Source organism: Triticum aestivum, chromosome 1D, assembly GCF_018294505.1.
Source record: "Triticum aestivum cultivar Chinese Spring chromosome 1D, IWGSC CS RefSeq v2.1, whole genome shotgun sequence".
NCBI classification, from domain to species: Eukaryota; Viridiplantae; Streptophyta; class Magnoliopsida; order Poales; family Poaceae; genus Triticum; species Triticum aestivum.
Window position 1 is genome coordinate 207,974,696 of NC_057796.1, and position 18,806 is coordinate 207,993,501.

The 18,806-nt window shown below is 46.5% G+C and overlaps 1 long non-coding RNA gene across 1 annotated transcript; it reads right to left on the reverse strand.

The window, feature by feature from the left end:
- Positions 1 to 12,189: 12,189 nt before the first annotated feature.
- On the reverse strand, positions 12,190 to 18,533 carry LOC123181020 (uncharacterized). The gene is made up of 4 exons (XR_006491444.1): positions 14,609 to 18,533; positions 12,713 to 12,904; positions 12,532 to 12,593; positions 12,190 to 12,435 (listed from the first exon to the last, which is right to left on the reverse strand). It is a non-coding gene; the product is annotated as an uncharacterized lncRNA (long non-coding RNA).
- Positions 18,534 to 18,806: the final 273 nt, after the last annotated feature.

Genomic DNA, 18,806 nt, shown 5'->3' on the forward strand with positions numbered 1-18,806 from the left:
TCCATGAATTCAAATTCTTTTCACCACAAAACCCTAGAGAGAAGATGACATGACTTCTTCCATTTATTTAAATGACAAGGGGTGTTGAAAATATTTGAATTTCATTTGAAAATGTTTCCAATTCTGAAACTTTATGCAACTCAATGATTTTCACGAGAGAAGATAAAATGACTTCTTCATAATATATGAAATATGAGTTGGGAGTTTCAAAGGATCAAATTCAAAGTCCTTTTGGGAATTATTTTTAATTTGGAGTTATTTGGGTTATATTCAAATTATTTTTCTCCAAAAATAAAATACATGGAAAATAGGGTAACATGATTCCCTACATCAGAAAATTGGAGATAAATAAATTTGAAATCATTTTGGTATTTTTAAAATGATTTTTATTGGATTTTAGTAGAGCAGTAGCACCCTTTGATTTATTTGAATTTGTGTGGATTTTATTTAATGCTAGAAAAATGCCCATGCTGTAGGAAATCTTTTTCTGAAAATTTTGATATATTATATGCCTATATAATAGTTTATTTATTTCGTTTTTATTATTTTTCTTTGTCTGGAATATGTTAAAAAAAAGATAAAACTCTTCGAACAGTGCCAGGCCGAAGCCCAGCACTGCTCTCTCTCTCCTCTGTCTCCCTCCGCCGAACTGGGCCGGCCCAGCCAACCGGGCCAGGCCAGCCGCAGCCCAGCAGCTCCCCGCGCGCGAACCGCCTTACGCTCGCTCGCCCGCTCGCAGCCCCGATCGGTCGCCGCCTCTCTCTGCCGCCGACAGGTGGGACCCACCTGTCGGGTCCGTCCCCGACCTCGCGACTGGAGTCCGTCTCCAGCACGACTCGCCGGCCGCCGCCGTGTCCGAAAGGGACACCGTCCCCTCGCCCTGCCCCTTGCCGAAGCCTCGCCTCCTATAAAGCCCCGACCCCGGCCTCTTTTTCCCTCAAACCGCAGCCACCCTCACCTCCCCACGTCCCGCACACCCTCGCCGGAGTCCGAGCTCCGACGAGATCCGCCGCCGTTGCACCGCACTCCACCGCCGCCTACGCTCGACGCCACCACCACCTTCGGAGTCCCCTCGTCGCGCCGCTTCTCCCTGACCCCTCTGCCATGCCGGAGGACCACCGGAGCAGCTGTCCCCTCGATGCCCGAGCCGCCGCGGCCTCCTTCTCCGGCGACGTCGACCTCCACCGCTGCAGTACCTCCCAACTCCTCCCTCATCCGTTAGATCTAGGTTAGACGGTCCGGATTAGATCTAGGTTTCATTTTTTTTTCAACCGGTATGTTTAGCTAACGAACGTTCGTTCGTTTAGCATTGGCAGTGGATGTTTTCGCCATATAAGCCTCGGCAGCGAACGTTCATATATTAGATTTGTTTTTGTGGCCAGGGACCGTTTGTAAGTATTTTAATTACAGTATAGCCCCTGGTTTTCAAACACCCACAACTTTTTGCTCGTTTGTCCAAATCCAATGAAACCAACGCCAAATTCTTCGTTATGATCCCCTCTATCCAGTAATCCAACCCAAACATGTTTTTGAAATCTTAAAGTTTGAATTAGATCAGATTTGAATTCAAACTTCGTTTGATCGCAACTTGAGTTTCGTAGCTCCGTTTGAGTTGATTCTTTTTGCTAATCGAAGCTCTTGACCTAAACTTTCTGATAAGGCCAAATTCATATAATTTTGGTAATGTTAGAAATTGTTTTATGTTGCAAGAGTTATTTGCTTGGTTTTGATGTTTTCCGAATCGTCTTCTTCGTTCTTTCTGATCTTTTGAGTGATTGCTTATGTGTGGTTACTATTGCTTGCTTACGATAGATTGAAACGGAGTGTGACGAGTAGAACTATCAAGAGTTATGAGTGCGAATCATCTTCGTCAACATTGCAGGCAAGTTCACACTTTGATCATATCCCTTCCATACCCAGTTTTTATGCATTAGTTTCACCCTCAAACATTGCATGAGTAGGATTGATAACATGTGGGTATTGGGAAGTAGTTGATGAGGTAGGAACCTATTGCCCTGCATTCAAACCTTGGGAGTTACTATTACGTTATGCTTATACTGCTATGCTATGCTCGTAGATGTGGATTGGGTTTGAGTGTATTCCATGACAGATGTGAGATTGTTTACTTAATGGTTCAACTTAAGGTGGCAACTTTAATACACATCTGGGTGGATTGGTAGGGGCACCCTGGGGATATACCAGTGGACTTGCCCGGACACCTGGGGATATACCAGTGTTGTCCTAGGAGATCCCGGGGATATACCGTGTGATCATCCTATGGTTCGCCACCCAGGCTCAAAGGGATCATAAGATTATTCATGCTAGAAACTTCCGTGTGCAGCCACATGCTATTATGGGCTCTAGCATAGTTGATTAAGTCGTGTGAACTCTTACAGTGGTAGACTAGCAGATGTAGGTGGTACGGTCTACCCATCGTAAGGTGCTAACGCTTCTGAAAGACTGTGTCTCGGTCATCCGTTTCTCAAACACCATGTAGTGCGAGAAATCCAACGGAGGAGATCGAGTCTTGTGGGGAAAAGTGCACAAACCTCTGCAGAGTGTACAAACTAATCATGATTAGCCGTGTCCCCGGTTATGGACAACTTGAGTATCTAGTACTTGGATTATCATGTGAATCTCATCATGTTACTTTAATTAATCTTGTTGGGTTAATGATGATACTTAATTGGGATTGAGATGCTGTCAACCATCTCAATGTTTAACAACCACCATGATAGTCAAATAAAATTTATTCCTTTGCAGTAGGGAAAAATTGGCTTTTCGCAAAAACTTGATAACCATAGAGCTTTTCCACCAGAAAAATATGCATGCAGTGATAGCCATATTTCAGCATTGCTCTACAGTGTGAATTTGCCAGTACATTCAATGTACTGACCCTTTGTGGCTGCAACGTCTCATGTTGCAGGATTCTTACAAGGAGTAAGTAATACGTTAGGGTTACGATTTCTACACTCAACTTTGCCGTTGGTGTTGATGGGAATCCACAACCTTGTTATTCCGCTATTTGGATTGAGGTAATAGTATTTACGTTACTTTATACATGTGATTTACCTTTGTTATAAATCCTCGAGTACTGTGTGTGTCAGCATACCGATCCAGGGATGACACTTAAGCACAGAGACTTGATCCATTCGGGTCGGGTCGCTACATTATCCGGTTTTTGACTTAGAGTTATCCAGATCAGTGTCAAAGCTTGCATCAATGTATCCATTTACGACGACCTCTTTGTCACCTCCATAAATGAGAAACATATCCTTAGTCCTTTTCAGGTATTTCAGGATGTTCTTGACCACTGTCCAGTGATCCACTCCTGGATTACTTTGGTACCTCCCTGCTAAACTTATAGCAAGGCACACATCAGGTCTGGTACACAACATTGCATACATGATAGAGCCTATGGCTGAAGCATAGGGAACACCTTTCATTTTCTCTCTATCTTCTGCAGTGGTCGGGCATTGAGTCTGACTCAACTTCACACCTTGTAACACAGGCAAGAACCCTTTCTTTGCTTGATCCATTTTGAACTTTTTCAAAACTTTGTCAAGGTATGTGCTTTGTGAAAGTCCAATTAAGCGTCTTGATCTATCTCTATAGATATTAATGCCCAATATATAAGCAGCTTCACCGAGGTATTTCATTGCGAAACTCTTATTCAAGTATCCTTTTATGCTATCCAGAAATTCTATATCATTTCCAATCAACAATATGTCATCCACATATAATATTAGAAATGCTACAGAGCTCCCGCTCACTTTCTTGTAAATACAGGCTTCTCCAAAAGTCTGTATAAAACCATATGCTTTGATCACACTATCAAAACGTTTATTCCAACTCCGAGATGCTTGCACCAGTCCATAAATGGATCGCTGGAGCTTGCACACTTTGTTAACATCCTTCGGATCGATAAAACCTTCAGGTTGCATCATATACAACTCTTCTTCCAGAAATCCATTTAGGAATGCAGTCTTTACATCCATTTGCCAAATTTCATAATCATAAAATGCAGCAATTGCTAACATGATTCGGACGGACTTAAGCATCGCTACGTGTGAGAAGGTCTCATCGTAGTCAACTCCTTGAACTTGTCGAAAACCTTTCGCAACAAGTCGAGCTTTGTAGACAGTTACATTACCGTCAGCGTCTGTCTTCTTCTTGAAGATCCATTTATTCTCGATGGTTTGCTGATCATCAGGCAAGTCAACCAAAGTCCACACTTTGTTCTCATACATGGATCCCATCTCAGATTTCATGGCCTCAAGCCATTTCGTGGAATCTGGGCTCATCATCGCTTCCTCATAGTTCGTAGGTTCGTCATGGTCAAGTAACATGACCTCCAGAACAGGATTACCGTACCACTCTGGTGCGGATCTTACTCTGGTTGACCTACGAGGTTCGGTAGTAACTTGATCTGAAGTTACATGATCATCATCATTAGCTTCCTCACTAATTAGTGTAGGAGTCATAGGAACAGATTTATGTGATGAACTACTTTCCAATAAGGGAGCAGGTACAATTACCTCATCAAGTTCTACTTTCCTCCCACTCACTTCTTTCGAGAGAAACTCCTTCTCTAGAAAGGATCCATTCTTAGCAACGTATGTCTTGCCTTCGGATCTGTGATAGAAGGTGTACCCAACAGTCTCCTTTGGGTATCCTATGAAGACACATTTCTCCGATTTGGGTTCGAGCTTATCAGGTTGAAGCTTTTTCACATAAGCATCGCAGCCCCAAACTTTAAGAAACGACAACTTTGGTTTCTTGCCAAACCAGAGTTCATAAGGTGTCGTTTCAACGGATTTAGATGGTGCCCTATTTAACGTGAATGCAGCCGTCTCTAAAGCATAACCCCAAAACGATAGCGGTAAATCAGTAAGAGACATCATAGATCGCACTATATCCAGTAAAGTACGATTATGACGTTCGGACACACCATTACGTTGTGGTGTTCCGGGTGGCGTGAGTTGCGAAACTATTCCGCATTGTTTCAAATGAAGACCAAACTCGTTACTCAAATATTCTCCTCCACGATCAGATCATAGAAACTTTGTTTTCTTGTTACGATGATTTTCCACTTCACTCTGGAATTCTTTGAACTTTCCAAATGTTTCAGACTTATGTTTCATCAAGTAGATATACCCATATCTGCTCAAATCATCTGTGAAGGTGAGAAAATAACGATACCCGCCGCGAGCCTCAACATTCATTGGACCACATACATCAGTATGTATGATTTCCAACAAATCTGTTGCTCGCTCCATTGTTCCGTAGAACGGAGTTTAGTCATCTTGCCCATGAGGCATGGTTCGCAAGTACCAAGTGATTCATAATCAAGTGATTCAAAAAGTCCATCAGAATGGAGTTTCTTCATGCGCTTTACACCAATATGACCTAAACGGCAGTGCCACAAATAAGTTGCACTATCATTATCAACTCTGCATCTTTTGGCTTCAATATTATGAATATGTGTATCACTACTATCGAGATTCGTTATAAATAGACCACTCTTCAAGGGTGCATGACCATAAAAGATATTACTCATATAAATAGAACAACCATTATTCTGTGATTTAAATGAATAACCGTCTCGCATCAAACAAGATCCAGATATAATGTTCATGCTTAACGCTGGCACCAAATAACAATTATTCAGGTCTAAAACTAATCCTGAAGGTAGATGTAGAGGTAGCGTGCCGACCGCGATCACATCGACTTTGGAACCATTTCCCACGCGCATCGTCACCTCGTCCTTAGCCAATCTTCGCTTAATCTGTAGTCCCTGTTTCGAGTTGCAAATATTAGCAACAGAACCAGTATCAAATACCCAGGTGCTACTGCGAGCATTAGTAAGGTACACATCAATAACATGTATATCACATATACCTTTGTTCACCTTGCCATCCTTCTTATCCGCCAAATACTTGGGGCAGTTCCGCTTCCAGTGACCAGTCCCTTTGCAGTAGAAGCACTCAGTCTCAGGCTTAGGTCCAGACTTGGGTTTCTTCACTTGAGCAGCAACTTGCTTGCCATTCTTCTTGAAATTCCTCTTCTTCCCTTTACCCTTTTTCTCGAAACTGGTGGTCTTGTTGACCATCAACACTTGATGCTCCTTCTTGATTTCTACCTCCGCATCCTTTAGCATTGCGAAGAGCTAGGGAATTGTCTTATCCATCCCTTGCATGTTATAGTTCATCACGAAGCTCTTGTAGATTGGTGGCAGTGATTGAAGAATTCTGTCAATGACACTATCATCCGGAAGATTAACTCCTAGTTGAATCAAGTGATTGTTATACCCAGACATTTTGAGTATATGCTCACTGACAGAACTATTCTCCTCCATCTTGCAGCTGTAGAACTTATTGGAGACTTCATATCTCTCAATCCGGGCATTTGCTTGAAATATTAACTTCAACTCCTGGAACATCTCATATGCTCCATGATGTTGAAAACATCGTTGAAGTCCCGGTTCTAAGCCGTAAAGCATGGCACACTAAACTATCGAGTAGTCATCAGCTTTGCTCTGCCAGATGTTCATAACATCTGGCGTTGCTCCTGCAGCGGGTTTGGCACCTAGTGGTGCTTCCAGGACGTTATTTTTCTGTGCAGCAATGAGGATAATCCTCAAGTTACGGATCTCGTCCGTGTAGTTGCTACCATCATCTTTCAACTTAGCTTTCTCTAGGAACGCATTAAAATTCAACGGAACAACAACACGGCCCATCTATCTACAACAACATAGACATGCAAAATACTATCAGGTACTAAGTTCATGATAAATTAAAGTTCAATTAATCAAATTACTTAAGAACTCCCACTTAGATAGACATCCCTCTAATTATCCAAGTGATCACGTGATCCAAATCAACTAAACCATGTCCGATCATCACGTGAGATGGAGTAGTTTTCAATGGTGAACATCACTACGTTGATCATATCTACAATATGATTCACGCTCGACCTTTCGGTCTCAGTGTTCCGAGGCCATATCTGCATATGCTAGGCTCGTCAAGTTTAACCCGAGTATTTTGCGTGTGCAAAATTGGCTTGCATCCGTTGTATGTGAACGTAGAGCTTATCACACCCGATCATCACATGGTGTCTCGGCACGACGAACTTTCGCAACGGTGCATACTCAGGGAGAACACTTGTACCTTGAAATTTAGTGAGAGATCATCTTATAATGCTACTGTCGATCTAAGCAAAATAAGATGCATAAAAGATAAACATCACATGCAATCAATATAAGTGATATGATATGGCCATCATCATCTTGTGCCTTTGATCTCCATCTCCAAAGCACCGTCATGATCACCATCGTCACCGGCGCGACACCTTGATCTCCATCGTAGCATCGTTGTCGTCTCGCCAACTATTGCTTCTACGACTATCGCTACCGCTTAGTGATAAAGTAAAGCAATTACATGGTGATTGCATTTCATACAATAAAGCGACAACCATATGGCTCCTTCCAGTTGCCGATAACTTCGTTACAAAACATGATCATCTCATACAATAAAATTCAGCATCGTGTCTTGACCATATCACATCACAGCATGCCCTGCAAAAACAAGTTAGACGCCCTCTACTTTGTTGTTGCAAGTTTTACGTGGCTGCTACGGGCTGAGCAAGAACCGTTCTTACCTACGCATCAAAACCACAACGATATTTTATCAAGTATGTGCTGTTTTAACCTTCACAAGGACCGGGCATAGCCACACTTGATTCAACTAAAGTTGGAGAAACTGACACCCGCCAGCCACCTGTGTGCGAAGCACGTCGGTAGAACCAGTCTCGCGTCAGCTTACGCGTAATGTCGGTCCGGGCCGCTTCATCCAACAATACCGCCGAATCAAAGTATGACATGCTGGTAAGCAGTATGACTAGTATCACCCACAACTCACTTGTGTTCTACTCGTGCATATAACATCTATGCATAAACCTGGCTCTAATGCCACTGTTGGGGAACGTAGTAATTTTTAAAAAATTCCTATGCACATGCAAGATCATGGTGATGCATAGCAACGAGAGGGGAGAGTGTCGTCCACGTACCCTCATAGACCGTAAGCGGAAGCGTTATGACAACGCGGTTGATGTAGTCGTACGTCTTCACGATTGACCGATCCTAGTACGGGACGTACGACACCTCCGCGATCTGCACACGTTCAGCTCGGTGACGTCCCACGAACTCACGATCCAGTAGAGCTTCGAGGGAGAGTTCCATCAGCACGACGGCGTGATGACGGTGATGATGAAGCTACCGACGCAGGGCTTTGCCTAAGCACCACTACAATATGACTGAGGTGGATTATGGTGGAGGGGGACACCGCACACGGCCAAGAGATCAATGATCAACTTATGTGTCTATGGGGTGCCCCCTCCCCCGTATATAAAGGAGTGGAGGAGGGGGAGGAGGCATGCCTCCTAGGCGCGCCCCAAGGGGAGTCCTACTCCCACCGGGAGTAGGATTCCACCCCTTCGAAGAGTAGGAGTAGGAGGGAAGGAAGGAGGAGAGAGGGGGAAGGAAAAAAGGGGGGCGCCACCCCCCTTCCTTGTCCAATTTGGACTAGAGGGGGAGGGGGCGCGCAGCCTTCCCTGACCGCCCCTTCCTCTCTCTCCACCAAGGCCCATGAGGCCCATTACACTCCCCAGGGGTTCCGGTAACCCCCCGGTACTCCGGTATTAGTCCAAACTCTCTCGGAACCCTTCCGAAGTCCAAACATAGTCATCCAATATATCGATCTTTGTGTCTCGACCATTTCGAGACTCCTCGTCATGTCCGTGATCATATCTGGGACTCCGAACTACCTTCGGTACATCAAAACACATAAACTCATATTACCGATCGTCACCGAACGTTAAGCGTGCGGACCCTATGGGTTCGAGAACTATGTAGACATGACCGAGACACGTCTCTGGTCAATAACCAATAGCGGAACCTGGATGCTCATATTGGTTCCTCCATATTCTATGAAGATCTTTATCGGTCAAACCGCATAACGACATACGTTGTTCCCTTTGTCATCGGTATGTTACTTGCCCGAGATTCGATCGTCGGTACCTCAATACCTAGTTCAATCTCGTTACCGACAAGTCTATTTACTCGTTCCGTAATGCATCATACCGCAACTAACTCATTAATCACATTGCTTGTAAGGCTTATAGTGATGTGCATTACCGAGAGGGCCCAAAGATACCTCTCCGACAATCGAAGTGACAAATCGTAATCTCGATCTATGCCAACTCAACAAGTACCATCGGAGACACATGTAGATCACCTTTATAATCACCCAGTTATGTTGTGACGTTTGGTAGCACACAAAGTGTTCCTCCGGTATTCGGGAGTTACATAATCTCATAGTCATAGGAACATGTATAAGTAATAAAGAAAGTAATAGCAATATACTAAACGATCAAATGCTAAGCTAACGGAATGGGTCAAGTCAATCACATCTCATTCTCTAATGATGTGATCCCGTTAATCAAATGACAACTCATGTCAATGGCTAGAAAACTTAACCATCTTTAATTCAACGAGCTAGTTAAGTAGAGGCATACTAGTGACACTATGTTTGTCTATGTATTCACACATGTATTAAGTTTCCGGTTAATACAATTCTAGCATGAATAATAAACATTTAGCATGATATAAGGAAAGATAAATAACAACTTTATTATTGCCTTTAGGGCATATTTCCTTCAATAACGCGATGTGAATCCATGAAAACTTGAGGTCGACCGTGGCAGGTTATAAATGACCCCATATGATTTGTGTCAGTAATCCGGCCAGCGGTTCATCCCAGCTGAATTTAAACACACCACAGTGGCGGCGACTTGCGCGCCTATCCATTGAATCATCCGGTGCAGGCAGAGGCTGATAACATATTATGATTTGCTCCAGAGTTGATGGAATAAACCGGGCTGCAAGAGCAACGACTTGCATGCACTCACTTAAACAACTCGTGCAGACAGGTGCGGCTCCAGTGTGCTTATGTGGACCAGACCGCGGAAGCGGGCGGAAAAGACGACTGCGTCATCAGAGATAGCACAGACGCGGGCGAGTCAGCCGCAGGCACGGACAGATGAGTCAGCCGTGGCATTGTAAGCCAGTGCGAACGGGCGAGTAAATCACAGGCGTGATAAACCACGCGGACGGGCGAGTCAATCGCATTGTGTTGATGTAAATTGGGCCGTTGAGGCCACGGCTTGCACGTACATTCATTGAGCATAATGGCATAGTTAAATGCTAGCGCATGATAATTTTGACGCGAGCTATATATCCATGACCATAGCTCATGCAGTGAACAATTATCCTGCATCAAAAAATATCACAGGCCAGAGTAGATTCTCTTAAGATGAATATATATTGAAAAGTAGATAAGGCAGATAGCACCTGGTATTTTTCGAAGGAGGTCGAGGCAGTCGTAACGACAAGGCGACCATATAAAAAATGAATCAGATGGTATAATAAACCGGCAACAGTGGCAGGTTTAGTTGGTGTCGTGAGCCGGCCGTGGCGGCAAGTCGGCTGCAACTATACGGCTGATCAATTTCGTGCACCGAGCTGCTAACCAATTTGTTTTATCATCAAACTGAAGTGGAACAGCTGACACCCGAACTGATAGTTTGAGCCAGCATTTGACGATGTAGCTGGTATTTATGGCTCCATGTCACGCACGCACGCATGTGCGCTTACTGAATTTTCCCTTGCACATATATAGATGCCTTGGGCTGTGTTTTTGCTGCTCAATTGATTTCTACAGCATGCACCGTGTCGAGCCTCACCAAAACATGAAGCTATTCATGTGTTTCCTCGACTTCTGCCGGTAGACAGCTATAGTTCCTTCTCATTCCAGCAGCAAACATGTGTGCTGGCTGGACACTTAGTCAGGCCAGCAGCGCTAATTCCTGAAGAAGCTTGGACCGAATTCTGTAGTACCATTCACACGATTTTTATTCTTAACTAGAAAAAATGCCCGTGCGTTGCAACGGGGGTATAAATATTCTGAAAGCGTTATCAATACGCCATGAGCACAGAAGACTATTGTTCTGAAATGTTGCCACGACTACTTATCTGTTGGAAATCTTCCTTGCCTTATACCCCAGGTTTGTGTAAGGACTATGCTACTTGCAATAATGAAGCCAGGATGTCCATGATAAAGCTCCCAGCACCAAAGGCAAACAAAAAACATAGCAAGTTAATTTAGATGTCCTATACGATATTCATAAATTACAACGGTTATTATTCCATTTTATGATTGTTTGGTCCTAATCAATAAAATATGTGATTTATTTGTTGCGGAGAATGAAATATAAGTCTTCTATAACATTTATCAAACGACCAAATTTTGTATGAACAGAACTGAGTATCTAAGGAAGCAATTCATTACCTTGTCAACACTTTTATTACAAGCATACACGAAAGCATGTAGGCTGGTCGCAAAAGGAGGACGATTTGACAAAAAAAAGACGATATTTAGATGATTTGTTAAGTCACTAGATAAGTACAAAATGGGGACTATGATGACGTTTGAATATCAGTTCCAGCAATTCTGCTTCGCATTGCCATAAAAAAAATTCTACTTGCCATTTAATAAAGTTACACCAGAAAAGTGCACCGGTGCATAGATGTTAAAATGCATGAATTACAAATTTGCAATAGTTCGTAAGTAGTAACTCGAGGAAGGGTCTTGCGGCTAGTGACTTGCCCTACAACCATCACTCTTGATAAGCCTGGTCAAAATTCCTCCCCGTTTGCCATCTTACACAGAACTATCGTGTGACAGTATTTTCATTCTACAGGTTTCCGTCACCATCTCTTATGATTACAAAAATGGTCACATGCCTTAGAGGGTTGCCTCTTCCACGACTGCTACTTGTCGGCGGTATATTAACATCAAACCGATGTCAAAATAGCTGTACAAAATAATCTAAGTATCGGCATTGTCCTAGGGATTGTGAAACTCCCTAGCTTTTTATGTTTTGAAACCAAACCATGCCAAAAGTTGCATGTTTGGTGCAGTAAGACTCAGAGACCTGACAAGCCCAAGCATTTTTTTTTTGCATGGGAAGCAAATCAGGACTCGTGAGTTTCAGCACAACACTAACTCGTACAAACTGAACATAACATTTCACATTAGCATCATCGACATTGGCTATTTCTACAGCACCGCCTAAACAAAGAAACTCGGTAAATTCTAATTTCACAGTGTTTTGAAATATAAAACCACAACTAAATTAATTCTACCTTGTTGGAGAATGTAGTAGTCAGAGCTTGTCGACCATGTCGCCCACATCGTAGTGCACATCCTTAGATAACCAAACGATTTAACCAGTGGCTCGTTCCCGAGCAACTTGCCTTCAAACAACAGAGACCACCATGCAGACTCACTTTAGACAAGCAAGATAGCCCTTCTTCTCCTGTTCGAAAAGGCAGCTCTCATAAATATAACAAAATGAATACAACTAACTAGCCATCACTTGTTTGCTTGTGCGAGTAATTAAGAGGAAACACACCTTTTTTTAAGGAGCTATGGGTCTCAGTCCCATATTTCCAACAAACGCCCCACCTATTAGAACTAACAAGGTTATTCGAAGGTTGCAAGTTAGTCACGGGGTAGAAAACTGGCAACACAGGAATGGAAACCAATATTCTTTTGTCGGTTGTCTGAAGCTAACAAATTAGGATTGTCCTCACCTGCACTCCCAAGAACGTCAGGATTCAGACTGCCATACCGCCGCTTGCAATGCTTGAATGCTGCAGGTTTCACATGACACATCCAATTGTTGCAACATGAGTGTGAGATGGCCAACAAAATGTTCTGGACATCCAAGACAGGCAGTGAGGTATCCTCGCTCAAGCACACTATCATACCTCCAAAACTGTTGCCTGATGGCGTAATCACACATTGCAGGCTTTCAGTCACATATGTATAGCAAATTTCTTCTGGCTGGTACAACATGCAATCTTACTATATGTATTATCACATCCAACCACTAATGCACACTTGCAGCGAAATAACTACAGAGACGGAGAGTGGAACCATATAGTACCTATGACTGCGACGCCGATTTTATTTTTTGCTGGGATTGTTCTTTTTTTTGTTTGCTAGGACCAGCCAAATTTTTTGCTATGACCCGGCTATGGCGAGTAATTGTTTTTGCTGGAACCGACGAGTTTTATTGCTGGAAACATACATTTGTTTTGTTAGAAAATAATATAAATAGAGCATTAACTAACAAGAAGGCTATTGGATCTTGACACCAAAATAGTCAAGATCTTCGTTAATAAAAAAATAGTAAGATCTTTAGGACGTGATAACACCGAACATGCGCAAGATTCTTACAATGTTTAACCAAGAAGCAATAATAATAAAAACACTTGATCAAGACTGTTGCAACTCTTGTACCAAATTTCTGTGAAGCTCTTCTAGCTGCTATAAGATGGAAAGTTACTATTTATATTAACACAGCCAACCACTCATGTACACCTTCAGATATTAACTACAGACATGTAGAGTGGAACCATACAACACTGGTCTGAAGCACTAATGCACACCTTCAGCCAATTAAGTACAGAGATGTAGCGTGGTACTATATAGCACTAATCTCAAGCACTAATGCACACCTTCAGACAATTAAGTACAAAGATGTAGAGTTTAACCATATAGCACTGTTCTTACCAAGAAACAAAAAAAGAGACAGGCTCTGTTGATCAAATCAGTAGGTTTTTAAAACTGAAAAGGCTTTTCCATTAAGCAAAAACCATAGGTAAATCATTGTTCATCAACCTTGCCAATTAGCAAAAATAGAGATGTAAATTATCCCAGAGAGTTAGAACACCCAAAATTATTTAACCAATGCCCGTGCATGCAATACCATGAACAATGCATTACCCCTCTGCCATCATCATGATATTAGTTTACCTTTTCTTATATTTTTCCTGTCGTACAGTAGCTATTCTTCCTAGATAAAAATTAAGTACATCCAACCACTAATATACACCTTCAGACAACTCCCAGTGTACCCTTTTCTTATTTATTTTTTCTGTTGTACAGCAACAATTTTTTCCTATATAAAAATTGAGTACATCCAACCACTAATGTACACCTTCAGACAAATCTCAATGTGCGAAGATGAAGTATATGAAGCTTGGAGCAGAGCCAGATGCCTTTCAGACAGTGGGGAATATTAGCTGAACTAATGCATATTGTTGGACTTCTCAATGATTTGATCACTTGTGGTCTACCTTCTATGTTTCAGTCTGTACTCCATGAGTTGTAGTATTTTAGGCATTGACTTGTCCAGAGCTTAAAGAGCATATACTTTTTTTGAACATAGAATATTTCATTGATCTAGCAGCAGGGACAACATACATATACAATCATGCATTGCAGCACGGGACCATCTGCAAATACAACTGAGACAGTTCTCATTGCCTGAAACTAAGCATCTGAAACTTGAACATCTATTCAGAACTTTAGTGCTAGCATGGCCTATACTGAAGAACATACAGAATTAATAAATTCATGACAGATGTAAATTGATGGGACTCTAGCACGTACACCTCAGGTCAGACGAATTTCGAGCGTACCATGGAGCACGTGCAGACGGATATCCGGTGAACTCGACGCAGGCACGGTGATGTCGAAAGCTTGCGGCACGAAGATGCCGGAAACTTGCGGCACGGCAATCTCGGGCAAGAAACTTGAGATGCGATTTATTTTTGGTTAAGGATTCCTTTTAATGGCTCAATTTTCATGTAGAGCACGGCCCCGTCCTCCCGAACATCTCATCCTTGGACACGACTCCAAGGCGCAAGCCACATGGACTCTTCTTCGAGTCCGAGTTCGAGATGTGTGGGGGCTCGGTGGCGTTGGGATAGGTGAGGGTTGGGGCGTCAGGACGTTGGTCTGTTGTTGCCGTAGCCTCGCCTTGCCTCTCACCGGAGCTCTCACTCTCTCTCGCACGGACGTAGAAGAAAGGAGGTGGAAGAACAAGAAGCACACAGCAAGATTTTTGCCCCGGCGCACGTACGCCGCCGGCCGCACTAACGGCCGCTAGTATTTCCTTCCTAAGCACGAACTCAGCACACAAAAATACACACTGACAGCCGTGGCTTTGTAGACGCACAGCGACGCAGGCCTCACGTTTCCTCCTAGCTAGCTCTCCGCTGCATGCAGTGAGCGAACCGGCCATGCGCACGACGCGCGCTATGCGCGCGACGCGGCCAGCTCCACCGGCCACTCCTAACAGCCTAGCTACTACAACTACGTGCTAACTAACTCAGCCATGCATGCAACTAGACGCTGCCCACGCAACGCCCGCCCCGCGCTCCTCAGCTCCGGCGCCCGCCGCGCACGTACGCCAACGGGACGCCACTGGTTCCGGCGCCCGGCGCGGCCACACCCCACGCGTCCATCTAACTGACACACACGCATGCACATCATGAGCATGGCTTGCTGCTAACATTCACGCCCCAAGCCATGACTTTGCACATGTCAGGCTCATTGTCGACATCGCGCCATGGCCGCTCCTACGGCCTTCTCGACGCTTGACGCTGCCTCCATGTTCTTCCTCGACGTTCGCACGCCGAGCTTCTTCTCCACCGGCCACGTCGAGCTCCTCGGCGACGCACGTCGAGCTCCTCCATGACGCCACGCCCTGCACGCCCCGGCTCGCGCACACGATCACGCACTGACGTGATCGACGCGGCCGCCCTGCGCTCCGCTGGACGCGTTCTCCCCCGGTGATCCGCACGCCCGTACGCGCGCCCGCGATTCCGACGCGCCCGACGCGTCCAGTGCGCACCCATAACACGCACCGGTTGCGCCCGGCTCGCCGCCGCGGCTTATTGCCCTGCACCGCTACGGCCTCAACCGCAGCGCAGCACCTCCACGGTCGTCGTGCCGAGCCGCCGCGGCCTCTGCTACACCACGCAGGTCCTCCGCGACCTCCTCGTCACCGCGACCACCGCCGCTCGTCACGCGCACGGCATCACGCCACACCGCCGTGGACTCGCCGCGCGTTGCCGACGCCACGCGCTCGCCGCGCGTCCGGCATCACACCACACCGCCATGGACTCGCCGCGCGTTGCCGACGCCACGTGCTCGCCGCGCGCCGTTGCCAAGACCTTCATGTCCGCCATGCACCGCGCGCACCGCCACGCGCCACGGCCGCCCCTCGAACCTTGTGGCTCTGAATACCAATTGTTGTTGTCGTAGCCTCGCCTTGCCTCTCACCGGAGCTCTCACTCTCTCTCGCACGGACGTAGAAGAAAGGAGGTGGAAGAACAAGAAGCACACAGCAAGATTTTTGCCCCGGCGCACGTACGCCGCCGGCCGCACTAACGGCCGCTAGTATTTCCATCCTAAGCACGAACTCAGCACACAAAAATACACACTGGCAGCCGTGGCTTTGTAGACGCATAGCGACGCAGGCCTCACGTTTCCTCCTAGCTAGCTCTCCGCTGCATGCAGTGAGCGAACCGGCCATGCGCACGACGCGCGCTATGCGCGCGACGCGGCCAGCTCCACCGGCCACTCCTAACAGCCTAGCTACTACAACTACGTGCTAACTAACTCAGCCATGCATGCAACTAGACGCTGCCCACGCAACGCCCGCCCCGCACTCCTCAGCTCCGGCGCCCGCCGCGCGCCAATGGGACGCCACTGGTTCCGGCGCCCGGCGCGGCCACACCCCGCGCGTCCATCTAACTGACACACACACACGCACGCACATCATGAGCATGGCTTGCTGCTAACATGGTCTGCATCTCCTGTGAACTGGGGTGGCTGTGGTGGATCGACGTGGCTGTTGCGGCGGTCGGCGGCCGCAAGCACGCAGAGAACAAGAAGAAGAGAGCGAGCCGGCTGCGTTCTTTTTCAGGAAGGGAAGCACTTGGTTGATTTTTAGAAAGAAGAGAGGCTGGGCGTTGGCCAAGTTTTTTAGCACAGTAAAGGCCCAAGGCCCAATAACGTCACCAGTTCGGGAGCCCAATAGCATAAACGAACTGATTATTATTTCAGACGAGCTTGCGTAAAATATTAGTACCATCTCGGATATAAAATAATCTAAAAACAATAATACAGGTGAACAGACGAAAAATTAGGAGAAAACACCTTGCTTTATTAGTAGGTATAGATATAGATATAGATTTGATCGGAGAGAGCCGCCCGCAGAAGTTTCTTTCTTGACCCGTGAACATCGGAGACAAACCGACAGAAGCAGGGTCTCAGCCTGACACAACAGCGCGGTAATCCAGTAGAATGGGGGTGGCTCGGAGGCACAATAGTTAGCGGAGGCGAGTGGGTCTCCAGGGCGGCTCGCGACAGAAGCGAGCGATGGCAGCGAGCCCATGGCGAGGGCAACTTGAAGCGGAGCCGCACGACAGAGGCACGGCTCAGGACTGAAGCGAGATGTGGCAACGGTGGCTCGCGGGAGGCGGCTTGTAGGCGAACGGGTCGGGAACTGCCGAGCGTGCGCAAGGCTACCTCTCGCAGGTCAAGCGCGGGAATAGGGGTCGGCCCTCGGGGCAACGCCGGCGGCTCGCAGGCGACTTGAGGCGGAGGCGACTTAGCAACACCGGCAAGGGGAGACTGCAGCAGCGGCCAAGGCGTGGCTCGCGGCGGAGGAGCAACGAGGTGAGCCGGTGGCGTTTGTTTTGCAAGAATCTATCTTGGCCAAGAGGACGGCAGCTCAACCCGGCAGCTAAGGTCAGCAGAGAGGCGAGGCCCGGTGCAGCTCGGAGGACTACAGTGGCGATGGCGATGCAGCCGAGCGCGGGAGGTGGCCGGTGCAACGGCGGAGAGCGTCAAGGTGGCCGGCGACCGGAGGAGCGGCAGCAGTGATGCGACCGGAGGCGCGGCACAGCGGGGCGGAGTCCGCGGGTGAGGCGGAGTGCGTACGGCCTGGCAAGTTCGAGGCGGCTTATGGCGCGTCCGTGACCGCAACAGCGGCGACCCGGCGATACGGCGCGGCAGTCGCGGAGGCGGCTTGCAACATGGCCGGCTCGAAGCGACTCAGGGCAGCAGCAGCGCCCAACAAGAGGCGGGGACGGCGCGACGGGCGGCTCAGCAGAGGAGCGACGCGAGGCCATGGCGACTTGCAGATGCGAACTAGCGACGACGAAGGCGCGGTGGTTCAACGAGGCGAGTCACAGGAGAAGACCGAGCCCGTGGACCATCCGTGTCCGAGTCGTGGTTACTGGATCCGTATTGACCAAGGCTTGCAGGGCTTACGCTGATAGCCTGCCTCTGATCTGATTTCTTTGGCATTCACGTGCTAATCCCACATAGTAGCTTTTCCTTCCTTTAATTCTTGAATTAATCTTGCAGCGGCGGCAACTTGGTGGATCAGATAAAAAATAACCACAACTTGATCGCTTGATGTAGACGCGCCGGTAGCTTTTGGCGGATTGATTGCATAGAAAATCGAGTTGAGGCTGACCTCCACCACGATGACCCGGCCAGACTGAATTTTGTGGCGACCGCCTAAAAGCAATCGGACCCGACTGTCGAATCTGTAGCAAAATTCACCAATGACTGCGGAAACGCTCCTGTCGATTTCGGGACTTGCGGAAAACGAACATGTCGCAGGCTTACTTTTCTTGAATTTTAAATCTTAGACTATAAATCTGGACCGATGAACTCAAAACTGATGTAAATCCTTTCAAACCGGTTCTTCTTCATCTAAAAAATCACGAACTTCTTGACTTCTGAAAGAGATCCCTTCAAGAACTCAACACCACCGTGCGCAGGCCCCACGGTGGGCGCCAACTGTTATGGATTTGT